Here is a 17,669-nt window from a genome sequence, read left to right as displayed (position 1 = left end):
TTCACTCATTTCTTTTAACTTTTCTCCCCCCCCCCCCCCGCCTCTCCTCCTCTCCTTCGTTCCTGCGTTCATTCCATGGGGTGAGAGGCAGCCCTGATTTTGTTTTTTCTAACCTCTCTCTCCCCTCCCTCCCTCCCTCTCATTTTTTTTTTTAACTCTGCAAAATTCTGGTAACTAGTTTTTCAATAAAGTTGATTTTGTGCTTGGAGACAGGCCATACTATAGCATCAGCCCTTTTGTGTGGTGCCCTTGAGCATTAGCTTTCAAAATAAAGTACATTTTGGTTCCAACTCAGCTGCCACCCATTTCAGTTCTGTGATATGCTCTGGCATTAACTGGTCCCTGGAGTTTTGTCTTTTATCACTATGCCAACAAATCTCAGATTTATTTGTTTCTTCAGCCACAGGTGCTGTGTATTCCCTCTGGGCTCAGTTTCAAGCATGGAGATCCCAAATCTCTCAATTCTAGATGATGGCTTTAATTCGATATCTGCCCATGTTATTATGAATCACATGGGGATTATTTCCCTTTCATTTCCCTCTACAGAATTTCCCAACAATCTTTCAGTCCAAGAACTGGTTGAATTATCCAGGGATCCCTCCTGAGACGGAGAATTATGATAAAAGTTTCAGCTCTGCTCTTTGGCCGAATCCTCCAGGGGAGACTTTGGGCAGAGAAATATGGAGTTTTGGGACAGGCAGGGTCTGTGCTCTTGAATGCCTGTCTCTCTCCTTTCCAGATGAAGCTGAGAGTTTCTCTGTGTTTCAATCAGGAAAGACACTGGATCATATTCCACCTTGTGAGAGTCCTTTGAATTCTTCTAATTCTTCTTTAGAAACAGAAAAGGGATTCATTGATTCACCCCATGAATGATGGACCTCCTGCTTCTCCTTCTGATGCTGCTGGTGTCCCATCCAGTCTCTGGGAAGCTGAGAATGAAATGCCCGCAGAGTTTGGAGCACCATGATGGAAAACAACCACAGAGCCTTTTCAGGCCAGGAGACCATCTCATCGGTAAAGTCTTCAGTGGAGAGGAAAAATTGCATACAAACTTGCTTTTCAACGTGGCTCCTTCTCTTCAGTTTGTTTTTCGTGATCTGTAAGTCATTCAGGGTGATAGAGGTGCACTCTCTCTCCATTCTAACACTCTCCTTCTTTTCTGTTTTTATTTTTCATTTATTCCTATATTGGAGATTATGTCTAATTTCCTCAATGATTTTGATTTCCTTGGCTTCTCTCTTTTGTCTGATTTTGTGAAAGAAACTCAAATCGAAAAATAGGCCTGAAAAAAAAGCTGAAAGGGCTGCAGATTATTTTCCTCTCTCAATTCAATCCTTAATTTATCACTTGAATAACGAATTTTATTTAAAGTACGGGTGGAATCAGTTGTAGTTTCCGTACCTCAGCCAATTTCCATATTTGTGTAACTGATCATTGGTTTTGGATCAATGTTGGCTTAAGGCTCAGTAGACTTGTGGAGGATTATATGTATTATATATGAGAAAAGTAATTGTTGTTGCTGTTAATTATAACTTTTTTTTTACAGTAGGAGTTTTGATGATTTTTTATATAGCTTAGGATTCATTTTCAACATTCAAACGGTCAACAAGAATTCCCAGTTCCTGCACAATCTCACACTTGGTTACAACCTCCATGACAACCATTTGAGCACTTTCCATACTTCATATGCCTTGCTGGACATTCTTTCTACTGGAGAAGCCAATGTCCCCAACTACGGCTGTGGAAGGAAGGAGAACCTTCTGGCTCTTATTGATGGAGCTAGAAGAGCCATCTCAATCCAGATGTCAACATTAGGAGGCACCTACAAAGTCCCACAGGTTTGTGTGTGTTTTTCTCCATCTGGTAAAGTGAGGGGAGGGTGGTTGTGGGTGAGCAATAGATGCAATCATGTCTTCTCCATGGAATTCAAGAGCTGCTTTTCTCCATATAAGCAAAAATGACAATATTTTACCCCATTATGTTCATGTTGAGATTAATCATAAAAAAACTGAAATGCAAGCAATACATTCCCTGGAGAAGACATTCTACCAACTATTTAACTGATCAAAAATATCCCTGGTTGTTGGGGCCTCTATTGGCATCTTCATTTCCACATATAAATAATATCCAGTCGGATTGAAGTTGGCAATAGTAGCATTTTATCTATCTAAAAAGTGGAATAAAAAGGACTCTAGCAATTATAGGCCAAATAGATTAGCAGATATTGTGGCTGAAATGTATGCCTGGATCCTCTTAGTTAAACTTGAGAAAAATGCATTCCTTGCAGAAGAAACAGAAGGTTTTAGGTAGTGAACAGCTATATAGATTTTATAAGAAATATTGCATGTCAATAATCTAATATTGGTAACAAATTTGTCTTGAAACATCTCATCTATATCAGCGAAGTAAAACATGGTTTTGCTGGCTTTCTAGATGTTAGTGCATTTGTCACAATTAACAGAGAAATATTATATAGGAAATTGATTGCCCTCAAAATGGAGCTCCACCTGTTAGTCCTGATCCAGGCTCTTTCTCCAGGTCCTTGTTTGAGAGGGAGGTTGGGGCTCAACGGAGCAATGAGAAGAAGGATTGATACTTACCAAGGAGGAAGGGAAGGATGCATATTTGAACCCTTGTTATTCTCTCTTCATATTGACAATTTACTTCAACTAATTAAGGATCCAAAAACACATCATACATAAATGTTATTTCTTTCTTTGACAAAAATTACTAAATTAGTGGACCAGTGAAATGCAGTGCATATAGTTTCCAGTACTTGGATTTTAGAAAGGCTTTGACAAAGTAAACCACCATCTACTTCTTGGTAATCTAAAAATATGTGGGATAGACAGCATCACCCCCAGATGGAGTCAGCCTGTGGTCCTCAATGGAACTACATCTACATGAGGGAAACAAGCAGTGGGAGACCCCAAGGTTCCATTTTAGGCCCAGTTCTCTTCAACATCTTTATCAATGGTTTGGATGAGGGATAGATGGGGAACTCATCAAATTTACAGATGACACTAAACTGGCAGGAATAGCCAACACCCCAGAAGATAGGCTCAAGTTTCAGAAGAATCTAGATGGACTTGAACCCCGGGCCTATCTAACAAAAGGAAATTCAGTATAGAGAAAAGTAAAGTAATACAATAGCAGAGTTGGAAGAGACCTTGGAGGTCTTCTAGTCCAACCCCCTGCCTAGGCAGGAAACCCTATACCATTTCAGACAAATGGCTATCCACAACATCTGGAGGCAAGCTGTTCCACTGATTAATTGTTCTAACTGTCAGGAAATTTCTCCTCAGTTCTAAGTTGCTTCTTTCCTTGATTAGTTTCCATCCATTGCTTCTTGTTCTACCCTCAGGTGCCTTGGAAAATAGTTTGACTCCCTCTTCTTTGTGGCAACACCTGAGTCTTACACTGAGGCTAGAAAAACCAAATGTACAGGTACAGATTAGGTGAAACCTGGCTCAATAGCAGTAACTGTGAGAGGGATCTTGGAATCTTAGTGGACAATCTCTCAAATGTGAGCCAACAATGTGTGGCAGCAGCCAAAAAAAGCCACTGCAATCCTAGGCTGTATCAACAGAAGGATAGAATCCAAATCACGAGAAGTATTGGTACCATTTTATAATGCCTTGATAAAACCACCCTTGGAATAGGGCATTGATGGCGAACACTTTTGGCACCAAGTACTCTTCTCAGGGATGCAATCTGGAAGAGGAGTTGACCAGTGTGCATGTTGGTCCATACATGTGCACCAGGCAGCTCCTCTTCCAGTTCCTGGCACTGCCGCGCATGTAAAGGCCAGCTGATCGTCATGCTCACATGCATACAAGAAACCCGGAAGAGCAACGGGCAAGGCCACGCATGCCAGTCGACATGGCTTTGTGTTCCACTTAGCCCAAGCTAAGAATCTGAAGCAGAAGGCACCATTTCCCCTCCTGGGGCCTCCGTGCATCCCATTTTTGGCCTCCCCAGCCCCCAGAAGCACTCTGCCAAACAAAAGCTTTGGTCTTACTTTGCAGTTTCAGTCCGTGGGGTTTGCAAAGGTAAGGCCTGCACTCAGTCGGTGGGTGGGGGGTGGAGGGTAGGCGGGGTGATTTGGGCGGGACAGCCTCATGGTCCCACGTGGGCTGGATTAATGGCTTCAGTGGCCTGTATCCGGCCCGTGGAATGTAGTTTGAGGACCCCTGGTATAGGGTCTCCTTCTTGAGCAGGGGGTTGGACTAGAAGACCTCAAAGGTCCATTCCAACCCTTTTATTTTGTTATAAGTTCTGTTATGGGTACATATGTTTAGCATGCTAAATACCTATTGGAACATGCTGATTTACACTGTGATATTATTATACTTAAACATTGGATTATATACCCTGTGAGGAAGACTTGGGTTCTTTTCTCATAATAATTATCTGATAATTAATACTGGTAAATCAAGTTCAAAAATTATGGTCTTTGTGAAATGACATCCTAGCCATAGATGGTCAGTCAATAGAGCAAGTAAGACCTTTCCTTACCTGGGCTTGTTTTCTCTGAGACTGAATCTTGGCTCCCTCATCATCAAAGGAGCTCAGTTAGATCAAAGACATGAGTGAAAGTGGTGCTTAGATGAAAACCTCATAGCTTTCCAGTTTCCTCAGCCCCAATTATTGAAGTATCTGAGGCCAAGGTTTTCCCCATGTTCTTACATCAATCTGAGTTTTGGTGCTTCAGAGAGAAACCACCAGCAGAACCAACCCAATCACAGCCTCCAAGGAGTATCTTGGGGTGGACAATAGGACTCCAGCTGCTGCCCCTCAGAGCTGATTTGGGAATTTACACAATTTCTACTTTGTCTAAAATCAGAAAATATGGGCATTGGCATAAAATTTAATCTATGGAAACTAACAGACTCTGAAAATTGTGGCTGTTAGAACAGACAAAACTTCAATTAAAGACCAATCTTGGATTCTACTACTGACAAATTGTATGAGGAACTGAGGTCTCCCTGTTTCTTGTACAACTGGAGAAGCTAAAAAGATTCCTCCACAAAGAATCTGGGCCTTAGAAGCATTAAAATATGCAGCAATCCTCAAAAATTATAGTAGGCCCTTTATTGGAACAGAATACTTCAGTTGGCATTTGCACATGTTAATCAAATTGCAATAAATTGTAGGGGTGAGATACAGTAATATGACTTACATTGTTTATAGTTTTTTAATTTATTTATTATTTTCCACTTTTATAATACAATCTTGCTAATATTCTGTCTTTAATATTTTAAACAATGTCTAATTAACAAATTATTCTAATGCCTTCATGAGAACAAGATTGGATTTATTAAAATATAATATTTTGCACTTGATCTGACCCCAAATATAACACAGTATTCTTCATTGTGTAAGGTTTTTGAATGCAGCTCAGAATCTGCTAAATCCAATGAAACTCTGAAGACGAAGCTGTGGATTATGAGGTTTTATTTCTGCAGAAAGCAAAAGACTGGATGACCTTTTTGTCTCCCACCTTAACAGAGCAGGCAGAGAGAGAAAAACAGGCATGTGCCAAAAACGTTTCCAAACATCTTATAGCTTGCACAGAACTTCATTGCTATAGAAACATAATTTGATATCACGCAAATTTCATGATTTTTGTCAGTGCTCTGAAAACCATAGACTGTAGAAGGGAAAAAAATACATTTTTTGGAGTATAACTCATAGCTTTGTTAGGGAATGTTGAACACACATTTTAATCTACAAGCAAGGCTACTTGGCAGATTCCACATTTTACTTTTCACAAGAAGTTACTTTGCTAGGCTAAGCTTGGCAATACGCCTAGAAGTTTTATCTATGTAGTTGGCACCTTAGGTTACAATGGAGCTTCTCTCAACAGCAATTTAACAAAAGCTGAATTAGGTTACACTCTGTGTATGCTCTAATTGAGTGATTGCAAACCTTTTAGAGACCAAATGCCCAAACTGCAACTCAAAACCCACTTATTTATCTCGGTGTGCCAACATGGCAATTTAACCTGAATAATGAGGTTTTAGTTTAGAAAAACAACTCATACATGATTAATGTCTTTTCTCTGAAAAAAACCACACAATAACAGCACTTTCAATGATACAAACACCTTTTTATTGAAAGGTAAACGTTTGCCTTTGGCATGCTTTTGATTTATGTGACTTTTGCTGTTGAATTCAAGGTGATAATTTTTTTAACCTTGACTCATACATTGTAAGTTTGAGAGCAACACATGCAGCACTCAGGTCATCTGTTAGTCCAGGGGTGTCTCTTTTGCAGAGTCAGGGATCCAGAAACTTCCATTCTCGGGGGTGGGTGGGTGGTTTAAAGTGGTTACCTGCCGGTCTCCTGCTCCTCCCCTCCCCCCAACAACTTTCCACTTAGCTACTTAATGAGGCTTCTTTGTCTCAAGGAGCAGCAAATGGGGCCAGACAGAGACAGGCAATCCAAGTGTGTTTGGCAGAGAAAGCATACTTCAGCCAAGGCACCCAAACTGCTGCCAATGGTGTGGGCGACAGCTGAGCATGCAAATGGGGCCAGACAGAGACAGGGAGGGTAAGAGAGTAATCTAAGTGTGTGTTTGTGTGTGTGTATGTGTGTGCGTGTGTGTGTGTCAGAGAAAACGTGCTTCAGCCAGGGCACCCAAACTGGTGTGGCCGACACCTGAGCAGGGAGGCAGGGTGTGTGTGTGTACTTTCATCCCCATTCAAGCAGGGCCTCTTATTTCCTCCCCAGCACAGTTGTGGCATGCAGGCTGCTGCCACCTAAGCACCATGATTGCCCCCTCCCCAGCCACCAGCCAGCCCCACCTGACCTGCTCCCTGCCGGCTCCTGCAAAGCCTCGCCATTCTCCTCCTCCTCCTCTTCTTCGTGTCGTCCTCCTCCTCCGCCCAAGTGGCAGTGGGCTCCACAGGACAGGTTTTCATTTCTGCCCTGGGGCAGAAAACTCTGGTGGGCTGGAAGTGAGTGTGAATGGCCTGGCTCTCCAGGGCTTCCTGGGTCAGTTGGAGGCTTCCTTCAGCCTTCAAACAGTTGCAGGGCTTGTTTGGGTTTTTTTTGCTTCCAGGTTGGTGCAGGAGGCTTTCCAGGGCCAAAATGGGAAAAAAAAAAAAAACACCTGTGCTTTCTGCACCTCATTTTGGCCCTGGAAAGCCTCCTGCACCAATCTGGAAGCAAAAAATAAAAAATAAAACCCCTGCAACTGTTTGAAGGTTGAAGGAAGCCTCCAACTGAGGGAAAAAGCACTGGAGGCCCAGACCATTCACTTCCAGCCCAGCGGAGTTTCCTACACAATGTGAGCACACACACACACACACACACACACACACACACACACTGCATACTCATGCATCCCTCGCCTTGGCCCTTGGCAATTTTAAAACACACCACTGTTAGCAACCCACAAGGAGGGGATACTTTCCTAAGAGCTCACAATTCGGGAATAACCGGGGGGGGGGGGGGGAGGAACCCTGCGCTTTCCACGTCCCATTTTGGCCCTGGAAAGCCTCCTGCACCAACCTGGAAGCAAAAATACCCCAAACAAGCCCTGCAACTGTTTGAAGGCTGAAGGAAGCCTCCAACTGACCTAGGAAGCACTGGGGGGGGGGGGGGGAGTCCATTCACACTCTCTCCCAGCTCACCAGAGTTTTGTCTGCGGAATGTGAGTGCCCCCCCCTGCATACTTACACGTCCCCCGCCCTGGCCCTCCACAAAGGCCCGTAAACCAGCTGGCTGGCAGGAGGTGAGCCTGCATGTGGATGCTAGTGGAGCTGGGCTGGGGCGGCTGGCGTGCCAGGAGAGGACGCTCTGCATGCCACAGTTTTCCTATCACGGCTCTAATCCTTTCAATTCCTTTTCCAGATCAATTATGGATCAGCTTCAGAGACTCTGAGTGATAAAAGTCGATTCCCCTTTTTCCACCACATTCTCCACAAAGAAGGATTCCAGTACCCAGCAATTGTCCAGCTGCTCCTCCACTTCAGATGGACCCTGATTGGCCTCTTTGCTTCAGACACAGAAAAGGGAGAGAATTTCATGAGGATTTTTATTCCTGTGCTTGTCAGGAATGGAATTTGTGTGGTTATATCACAACTGTTCTCAACAACTGGACACACAGCAGCCCTCAGGGATTCCCTCTCTAAGTGGAGACAAGTCAACGTCTTTGTTCACTTCATGGAATTTGATTCCCTTTGGGACAGAATTCTTCCTTTCCATTTAACACTTATGCGTCTCCCAGGACCCATTGAGGGGAAAGTCTGGATCCGCACAAGTTTTGAAGGGTATGCAATGAACAAGCGCAGACTTCTCAAATACATCCATAGTATTTGGAACTTTGGTTATCTGGGAAAAGGAAGGCCAAAAGATTCTGCCTTTAAACCCTTTTTCTTTGTGGAAGTAAAGTTTCAAGATCATTATTTTCATTGTTCGCTTTCAAAGAATGTCTTTTCTGTCAAAGGCCGCAGAAGATGCACCCAGAAAGCCCCACTGGAGACCCAGGGGAAAAGGGACAGAATAGGGTTCCAAAATGACTACAATCATTACAGTCTCACAAAGACTCTGGCCCAGGCCTTGAATGCTGCATATTCCTCCAGATCGAGGAGGGGAAGGAAGGAGGGAGAAAAGGTCTTGGGGTCTCCAAAGCTGCAGCCATGGCAGGTATGGGAGTCCCAATATGGATCCATTAATCTTAGATCCTTTGGAGGAAGAATCCAGAGGAGGAGGGGAACCATCTCAACAGATCTGGCCAATTTAACTACTCAGGGAATTAATGGTTCCAAAGAGTAGATACCATGGCATTTTGATATTTAGCACTGCTAATTGGAAAATGCTGTATTCTTTTTAAAATAAATTCCTGTATTTGTGGGTTTGTAATGAGCCTGGTGGAATTCCACCTTTCTTCCGTCCCCATTGCAGGTGGGTCTGTGTACAGCTGGACAGGCAGCTAAGCCCCCCTATTCTCCTCCAATGAAAGGGAGCCTGGCGTGGATCTGGATGCTTTATTGGGAGAAGAGGGCAGGTGAAACTGAGGAGATGCAAAGAGTGGAAACCAAATAGAAAGATGAGATAGGCAGCATTAACTGACAGCCAGCAAAGAAGCAGCTGGAACCTCTCCAGGGATGCTCCGTGTGAGGGACGGATGACCAGGGGTCTCGGTCACAACGGCTACTTCCGTCTTCTCCAAAGGCTGACAGAAAATGGAGTCTGGCTTCAGACCTTATAGTGAGGCTTATCTGCCTCCGGCCACTAGGTGGGGCTAGAGCAACAACAGCACAACAGTTACCGTATTTTTCAGAATATAAGACGCACCTTTTTCCCTCAAAAAAGAGGCTGAAAATCTGGGTGCGTCTTATACATCGAATACATCATTTTTTGCCTCCCGAAGCCCCGCCCCCTTCACCAAAATGGCTGTCCATACCCTTATGGAGGCTTTCAGAGAGCTCCTGGGGGCTGGGGAGGGCAGTAATGAGCAAAAAATTGATGATTTTGCCCCCCCCCCCCAATCCCCAGCACCATTCTATAAGCTTCCATAAGGCTATGCATGCAATATTTTTGGAAAAAAACAGGGTTTTTTTTTTGGAGAAAAACCTGGCATTTTTTGCTCATTTTTGCCCCCCCCCCTCGAGCACTCTGCAAGCCGCCCCCCCAAGGCTATTCATGACTTTTTAAACGGGGGGGGGGCATTTTTACAAAAATGGGCTGTTTTGGGGAGGTTTGCAGAGTGTAAAAACTTTTTTTCCCTCTTGGAAAGCTCTTTAACTGGTTGATGAGAATTACATTCATCAAGTGCTTTGCCAGCAGAAACAAAGTCTTAGGTGCTGCAGATTGTCAGCGATTTCCTTCTCCAGCACATGGATAAATACACCTGGAAACATCTGCCTATCTACCTACTCTCTCTCCCTCCCTCCCTACTGTATTTCTTTCTCTATCTCCTTTTATTTCTCTCTATCCTACTACCTACCTACCTTCTCTCTCTCTATCCCTACCTACCTACTGTATTTCTCTATCTCTATATCTCTCTCTATTTCTCTCTCTCTTTATCCCTTTATCTACCTCCCTACCTAACTACTCTCTCTCTCTCCCTACCTACCTACTGTATCTCTCTTTCTCTCCCTCTACCTACGTACCTACTTTTTTAAAAAGAAATTGCCTCTTCAAAACCTTGGTGGGTCTTATACTCTGCTGCATCTTATACTCCGAAAAATACGGTACATGTTGTGGCATGACAACCTTTATAAATTAGGAGGAGACCCTGAGACCATCTAGCCCAACCCCTTCTCTCTGCAGGAATCCCAATTCAAGCTTCTCTGACTGATGGCTGCTCAGTCTTTGCTCTCAGATGATCCATGAAGAGGAGACTGAACTTCTCTGCTTTACTGGCTCAGCTCTAAAACAGCTCATCCTTTTATCATATTTTTTCTCTCATTCAGTTAAAATCTCCCCTCTTGTAACTGAATTCACTTTTTCCATGTCTGACACTCTGGAATAAGAGTGAGCGGATCTTACACTCGTGTGTAACAGAAGTCAGTTATTGGAAGAGGGTTGTATCCAGTGTTGGGATTCAAATCTTTTTACTACTGGTTCTGTGGGCATGGCTTGGTGGTCTTGTGACTGGGTGGGCGTGGCTTGGTGGTCATGTGATTGGGTGGGCGTGGCCAACTTGACATCACTCACGTCAAGGGATACCATGCCTGGCCTCTCCTTGCGTCTACAAGATACAATTTCCCTGTCTATTTATTTACTACTAATGAACATCCAAAATATACAATTTAATCCTATGTATATATGCCATATATGTACATAGATATTACAAGGTATAGTGTGTGTATAGGCACACAAAAAGATACATTATCTACTTTGTACACTGCATGTGTATGTACACACAAAGAAACACACATACAGCTCTTCTAAAACTATACACATTCAACCTCACTTATTGCGCTTGGAAAAACACACCCAGAGTCCACTTTCTGCCACACATTTAACTATCACTTCTGCACATTAGAACATTACACGGGCCTTCAGATGTTCTTCCCTAGCCTGCACATGACTGTTAGAGCCAGGAGATGTCATGGATTGAGTAAAATGTGGCAAACCTCACTTAACAACGCTCTTGCTTAGCAACCAAAATGTTGGGCTCAATTGTCATAAGTCAAGGACTGTCTCTTCCTTCCTCTGCATGGCAGCCTTGTCCTAGTAAACTCTTTCCCTTTTCTGGCAATTTTCCTCTCTGTTAGAGGCACCAAAATAATCCAGAGGATATAAGGTCTCCAGCTGGAGCAGGGGGTTGGACTAGATGGCTTCCAAGGTCCCTTCTGACCCTACTAGAGCAGGGCTTGGACTAGAAAATGACCTCCAAGATCCCTTCCAGCCCTTTCAAAGATTGTTGTGCTCTTTGAAAGAGTCTCCTGAAGCCATGGTTTGTGTCCTTCCTTCCTTCCTCTCATTTTCTCTCTTTCCCTCCCTCCCTCCCTCCATGTATCTATTGACCCATCCATCCAATTATATCTCATTCACTTCCTCCTCCCTCCCTCTCTTTCTTTCCCTTCATTCCATAACTCCCTCTTTGTTTCTCTCTCTCCTTTCCTTTCTTTTCCTTTTATTTCTTTTTCCTTTACTTTCGTCTCTTTCTTTCTCTCTCTTTCTACCCCTTCCTTTCCTCCTTCCAAAGCTAGGAGATCCACCTGAAACAAAAACTCCTTTGGATGAAACCGCCCATTTTACACACACACACACACACACACCCTCACACACACACACACACATACACACACACACACACACACACACACACACACTTCCAACCAGCTCTGTGCCTCGCCTCATTGTTTGATTTTAGTGGTGGGCCGGTGGCCGAAGACCTTTCCAAGCGCCCGGCAGCATCGCTCACATCCCAGGAAAGCCCGGCTGATTAACTTACTGGGACGCGCTTCGATCGTTGCCTCTTTTGCGCAGGCAAGCTTCTCTCTCTGGAGCAGGCAGAGAAGGCGGACTTGCAGGGATAAGAGTGTGCGTGTGAGTGTGTGTGTGTGAGAGAGGGGGGGGGAGAAAAAAGAAAAAGAGAGTGAGAGTGAGGAATCAGAAGCTTTTCAACCTTGTGAGCCGCCTGGGAGGAGGCGTAAACGGGGTGAGGGCCTGTCCCAGTTTCCTCTGGAACTTCCTCCCTCTTCCCCAAGTTTTTCTTTCCTCCCATCCATTCTCTTCCCCTCTCCTGAGAGCGAGGCGGCGGTGCTTTGCCTGGGAGTTTTCTGGGCTCTGGAAGGGGGAGCGGGGGGGGGTTGGGTTCCCCAGAACTTCTTTTGGAGAAGCGTCATTCTGAACTCTGCGTTGGGGGTGTGTGTGCGTGGGGTGTCCACTGAGGGGCTTTTAGCCAGAGGCGCCTCTGGCCAGGGGGGAAATTCGAGTGGCTCGGGTGAGCCAGGAGGGACGATTGGAATCTGTTGGCTGAGCTGGTCAATCCCCCCCCCCCCCCGTTGGACCTGGCCGAACTTTCCAAGCAGCAACTGAGACTGTGCAGGGGGGGGAGGGGGGCAGGAGAAGAAGATCTGAAAGATCCCAATTCAGCAGCAAGAGGAGTTTCTGCAATGGGGAGGGGGAGGGGGTAGCCCCAGCTTCCAGAGGCCTTTTAGCCATAATTGCCATCAGAGCAGATGTTGGGGAGGGGGTCAAGGAGGAAAGGGGTCCCCTGACTCTCCCTCAGACCCAAAGGAAGGAAAGGGAAGGGAGGGGGAGGGAAAGGAAAGGAAATGGGAAAGAAGGAAAGGATGAAAAATGGAGGGAATGGGAAGGGAAGGAAAAAGGAAAAGAGAAAGGAAAGAGGGAAAAGTTGAATAATGGGCGCTGCTGGAGTGTTTGGGAGCAGCCTGAGGTGGGCACTCAGGAGCAGGCCAAGACGAGCAGGAGACCTCGGCAAAGGCAGGCAAACAGGCTGGGCTGCGTGGCCACGTGGTTGAGGCAAGGGAGCCAAACAGCAGCTGCAGCAATGACTCTAAGGCCCCAGCCAAGGCCTGTGAGGCAAGTAGTGGTGGGGAGAGACGTGGCCAAGCAGAATTTTTACTACCAGTTCACCCAAACTGTGCCAAACCATCTGAATCCCACCACTGGCTGTATCCTCCCTTCTCCAACCAAGAGATTGTGTCAGTTGGAAAAGGGGCTCCCAGACTCCTCCTGATCTTCAGCTCTTCTCCTTGTGGTCTTTCCTCAAGGCTAAGAGCAGCTCCTTTGATCTCTTCCTTGGCTTCCTTGTCCTTCCCTGAAGTTCACGTAGATTGTGTGCAAATTCTCCTCCACGTGTGATGCTTGCAAGGGGACCTGGTCCTTGAGTTGGGCTCTCCCCAAACCAGCACGTTCACTTCCTGAGATTCTTATGGCTGCATTTGCCTTTTTTCCATGAACATCTCCTGGATGACTCAGATTCTGTTTCCAGTTAACTACGATTTTGAGATCATTTTCACAAGCATACATATCAAGTTTGGTATCCCTCATCTTTCTTCTAGTCCATCATTAATCTTCTTATATGAGACTATATTATTAGTCAAGTCCTAGTAGCTAAAAAGCAGATATTTTCCTACTGTGTGCTAATCATAAATATTGTTTCGGGAAACTTGATATTTCTTTATAAAATTTTATTTTATTCCAAAAGGTAAAATACAAGTATTGGAAAACTTTTTAAATGAAGTTTCAAATATGGCTCCTAAGTTGAAAGACTTTATATTCTTTAAATCACATCAAATTGGTTACTTTAAGATAGTATTAATGACCATATTAATGACAACATAGAAAAATTGATGACCAATGGCAAATTGTTATCCATCACATTCAGGTTTTATGGAAATATTAAAAAGGGTTAAACATTATTTTAGTTTCATTTTGAAGACAGTTTTTATCCAATTAGTTATCATATCAACCCTCAGGTTTCTAATCACATCACAAAATTGTTTGTGAGTCCTTTACTGAAATCCAGTTCTATCACCAGAGTCCCCATAATCTATTTAGGAAGTACAAATGATATGTGAGAATGACTTTTGGGATGAGGGGAAGAGAGGCTGCCTAGGGAAGGATCAGACAAGAGGGGAGAATCCTGCAGCTGCATAATGGGAGAGAAAGAAACTCAGAAAGGATCCTCGATAACTTTTCAGGCTGAGAAAAGAGCTGGTGGGAGATTTGTTCTTTCAGATTTTCAAAATTTTGTTAATGTCACATCACAATTAATTAGAATTAGTACTACATCTGGAGATGTTTTCCATCAGGATGACCAGGGAGAAGATTAGCTTGACAGGTTTCTTCTTGATCAACCCATGCTTTCTGGGAATCTACCTGTTGTTTGCAAAAGGTTTATGGATCATCTTTTTTTATATGTTCATTTTATTTGTCATCTGCTCTAGAATGTTCCCTATAATTGACCAATTGTGTCAATTATATTTTCTCTATATTTTGTCAGTATATGATTGGCATTTTTTTCTCAAACGTTTTCAAACTAATTAAGATAATGGCAGTATTTGCATCCTATTTAACCATATTTGGAGATTGGGCAATTGTAGAAGAAAGATTCAATGTGGCATAAGAAACAAAGTTTTCTGTTTTTCAAATTCCTGGATGTTCCCATTCTAGTTTCATCCCTTTCTGGAGAAGAATGAATTTTGGAATATTACTGACATGAAACTGTACTTGGACCAAAATGGAGAAATAACAGCAGATCTGGGCATTAGCAGCTTCTTGGTTCTTGGTGCCAAGAGAAAGACTCTGGCATATTTTAAAAGACAGAAACTTTCTATCGAACAAGATGCTCTTTCAGAGCTAAAGTTGCTCAATAAGGTGGGAGAAATGTTGGTGTCCTTTCTCTGTTTCCCAAAACCTGAGGTCCCATTTCCCATTACCATGATATCCTACTGCGATGACTCGGGGGTTGGGAGTGGGGGGCACCATTTTACGGTGGTTCTCCTTCTACCTGTCGGATCGGTCGCAGTTTGTGTTGACTGGAGGGCAGAGATCGACCCCCAGGCGCGTCACTTGTGGGGTGCCCCAGGGGTTGGTTCTCTCACCCCTCCTGTTCAACATATACATGAAACCGCTGGGTGAGATCATCCGTGGTTTTGGGGTACAGTATCATCAATATGCTGATGATACACAACTTTTCATCTCTACCCCAAACCACCCAAATGATGCCCTCGACGTGATGTCCCGATGCCTGGAGGCTGTGCGGATATGGATGGGGAGGAACAGACTCAAGCTCAATCCCTCTAAGACTGAGTGGCTGTGGTTCCCGGCATCCCGATTTGTACATCTTGTTCCGTCTTTGATGATAGGGGGAGAAATTTTAGCCCCCTCAGAGAAGGCTCGCAATCTGGGAGTCCTCCTGGATACGGGGCTTAATTTAGAAGAACACCTGATGGCCGTGACCAGGGGGGCCTTTTACCAGGTTCACCTGGTACGCCAGTTGCGCCCCTTCCTGGATCGGGATGCTCTGTGCACAGTCACTCATGCCCTCGTCCTTTCTCGCCTGGACTACTGCAATGCTCTCTACATGGGGCTGCCCTTGAAGAGCACCCGGAGGCTTCAGCTGGTCCAGAATGTGGCCGCGCGGGTTATCATGGGGGTACCTAGGTGCTCCCATGTCACACCCCTTTTAGGCGGCCTGCACTGGTTGCCGGTTGTTTTCCGGGTGCGATTCAAGGTATTAATTATGACCTTTAAAGCGCTCCATGGCTTAGGCCCAGGGTACCTGCGAGACCACCTACTGCCACCAGTAGCCTCCCACCGTCCAGTACGATCCCACAGAGTTGGCCTCCTCAGGGTGCCGTTGGCAAAGCAGTGTCGGCTGGTGACCCCCAGGGGGAGAGCCTTCTCTGTGGGAGCGCCTTCCCTCTGGAATGAGCTGCCCCTGGAGCTCTGCATAATCCCTGACCTCCGGTCCTTCCGACGCGCCCTAAAAAGTTGGCTTTTCCAGCAAGCCGGCCTGGCCTGTTAATGTTAATGTTAATTTATTTTAAATGTACTGTTTCTTTTTTTTTAAAAAAAAAAAATTGGTTTGGTCTTTTTCGAATTGGGTTTAAACTTTTTTTTAACTTTTGTGATGTGTGTTTTTAATGTTGTACGCCACCCTGAGTCCTTTGGAGAAGGGCGGCATATAACTCCAAATAAATCTAAACCTAAACCTAAACCATTTCAAGTGGGCAAAGCTTATAGTCTCCAGGGTTGTTGGCCTCCCATGCCAGTTGGTGTCATCTAATGGAAGTTCTACAACAGATGGGACCTAAGTGGAGGGGCTTTGCCATGTTTTATGGAAATCTTTCAGGATCCTACTGGTCAGAGGTTTCTTTTTTCATCATATTAATTTCATAATAAAAATCTAATGGAATAAATGTTTCCTAAATCTTTTACAATAAATTTTATTCTCTGTTTTAATATGAATATATCATCATATGTAAATCTTTTTTTCAATTCCATCCCTCCTGACTTTATTCGTAGAAAAGTACTTTATTGTAATGTTAAATGCCAAAAGCAAAAGGGAGGAACTAAATGAAAAATCTGCCAGTAGTTAGTTATACCTCCTGCATCTTCTTAGTAGTAGTCAGGTATTTCATATTTACTTACATGAAGACCAGAGGCTATTTGGCTAATGTCAGTGTCTATCTCTATTTTCATGAATGTTGACTACTAACACATTTTCTTTGGCATTCCTTGTTCTTCGGCTCAGTCCCTGCCTCAGTCCAACTGTGCGGAAAATTGTCATCCTGGATTTGTCAAGAGGGCTCGAGAAGGAGAGCCAGTTTGCTGCTATGACTGCGTTCCTTGTCCGGAGGGGACCTTCTCCACTCAGGAAGGTGGGTCACACTGAGGAAAATGGGAGGCTTTGTGGAACTGGATCCATCCAGAACATTTTCATAAAAGTGCAAGTTAAAAGACGGATTGAAGTTCACCAGTTTTTGTTTTTTTTACCCTGCACAATTTCTTATCTAAAAGGAAGTAAATCAAAAAGACTTTGAAGGAGGGGCTGGGAGGAGATGGGAGGAGGGGTTGGCAGACTGGGCAAGCTTTACTAGCAACAGAGGAAACATCTCCCCTGCTGATGGATTCAGAGTCCAGACATCACAGGGTTCATTCCAAATTCTCTGTCTGCTTCTTGCAGAGTTTATTCTTTTTATACAGTTTTCACAAGGAAAGCAAAGAGCATATAGCAACAGCATCTTATTGGTGCATTCTCCTTGTCAATCTCTAAGAACATCCCAGCCAGGATAGAGTCTTACATATCTAGATGATATCTGGCACTGCTAATTAGGTGAGCTCAAAGGAATCTGAGGTAACCAGCTACTGAGATCATGGCAGTGTGCTGCGCATGCCTGTACGTAACCTTTCCTCCATTCCTACACCCCGCTTTCTAGTCTGGATATGTGCTGCTAAGTTCACCTTTCTAGGAAGATCTGAATTCTTTGAAACTTGATGAATTGTTTTAGGTCCACCTTCTGAAAGACCTTGCAATTCACTGTATAGGTGTCACTGGTCCATAATGTGGTGCTGTGGATAGTTATGGGAGGGGGACTCATTACACAAATATTCTGCCTGTCATGTAGATCAATCAATCAGTAGAGAGCTGGAAGGGACCTTGGAGGTTTTCTATCATATCCCCTGCTCAAGCAGGAGACCTGATACCATTTCAGACAAGTGACTGTCCA

This window comes from Natrix helvetica, assembly GCF_964273705.1.
Source record: "Natrix helvetica genome assembly, chromosome: 5".
Classification (NCBI taxonomy): Eukaryota; Metazoa; Chordata; class Lepidosauria; order Squamata; family Natricidae; genus Natrix; species Natrix helvetica.
This window is presented reverse-complemented; position numbering follows the sequence as displayed.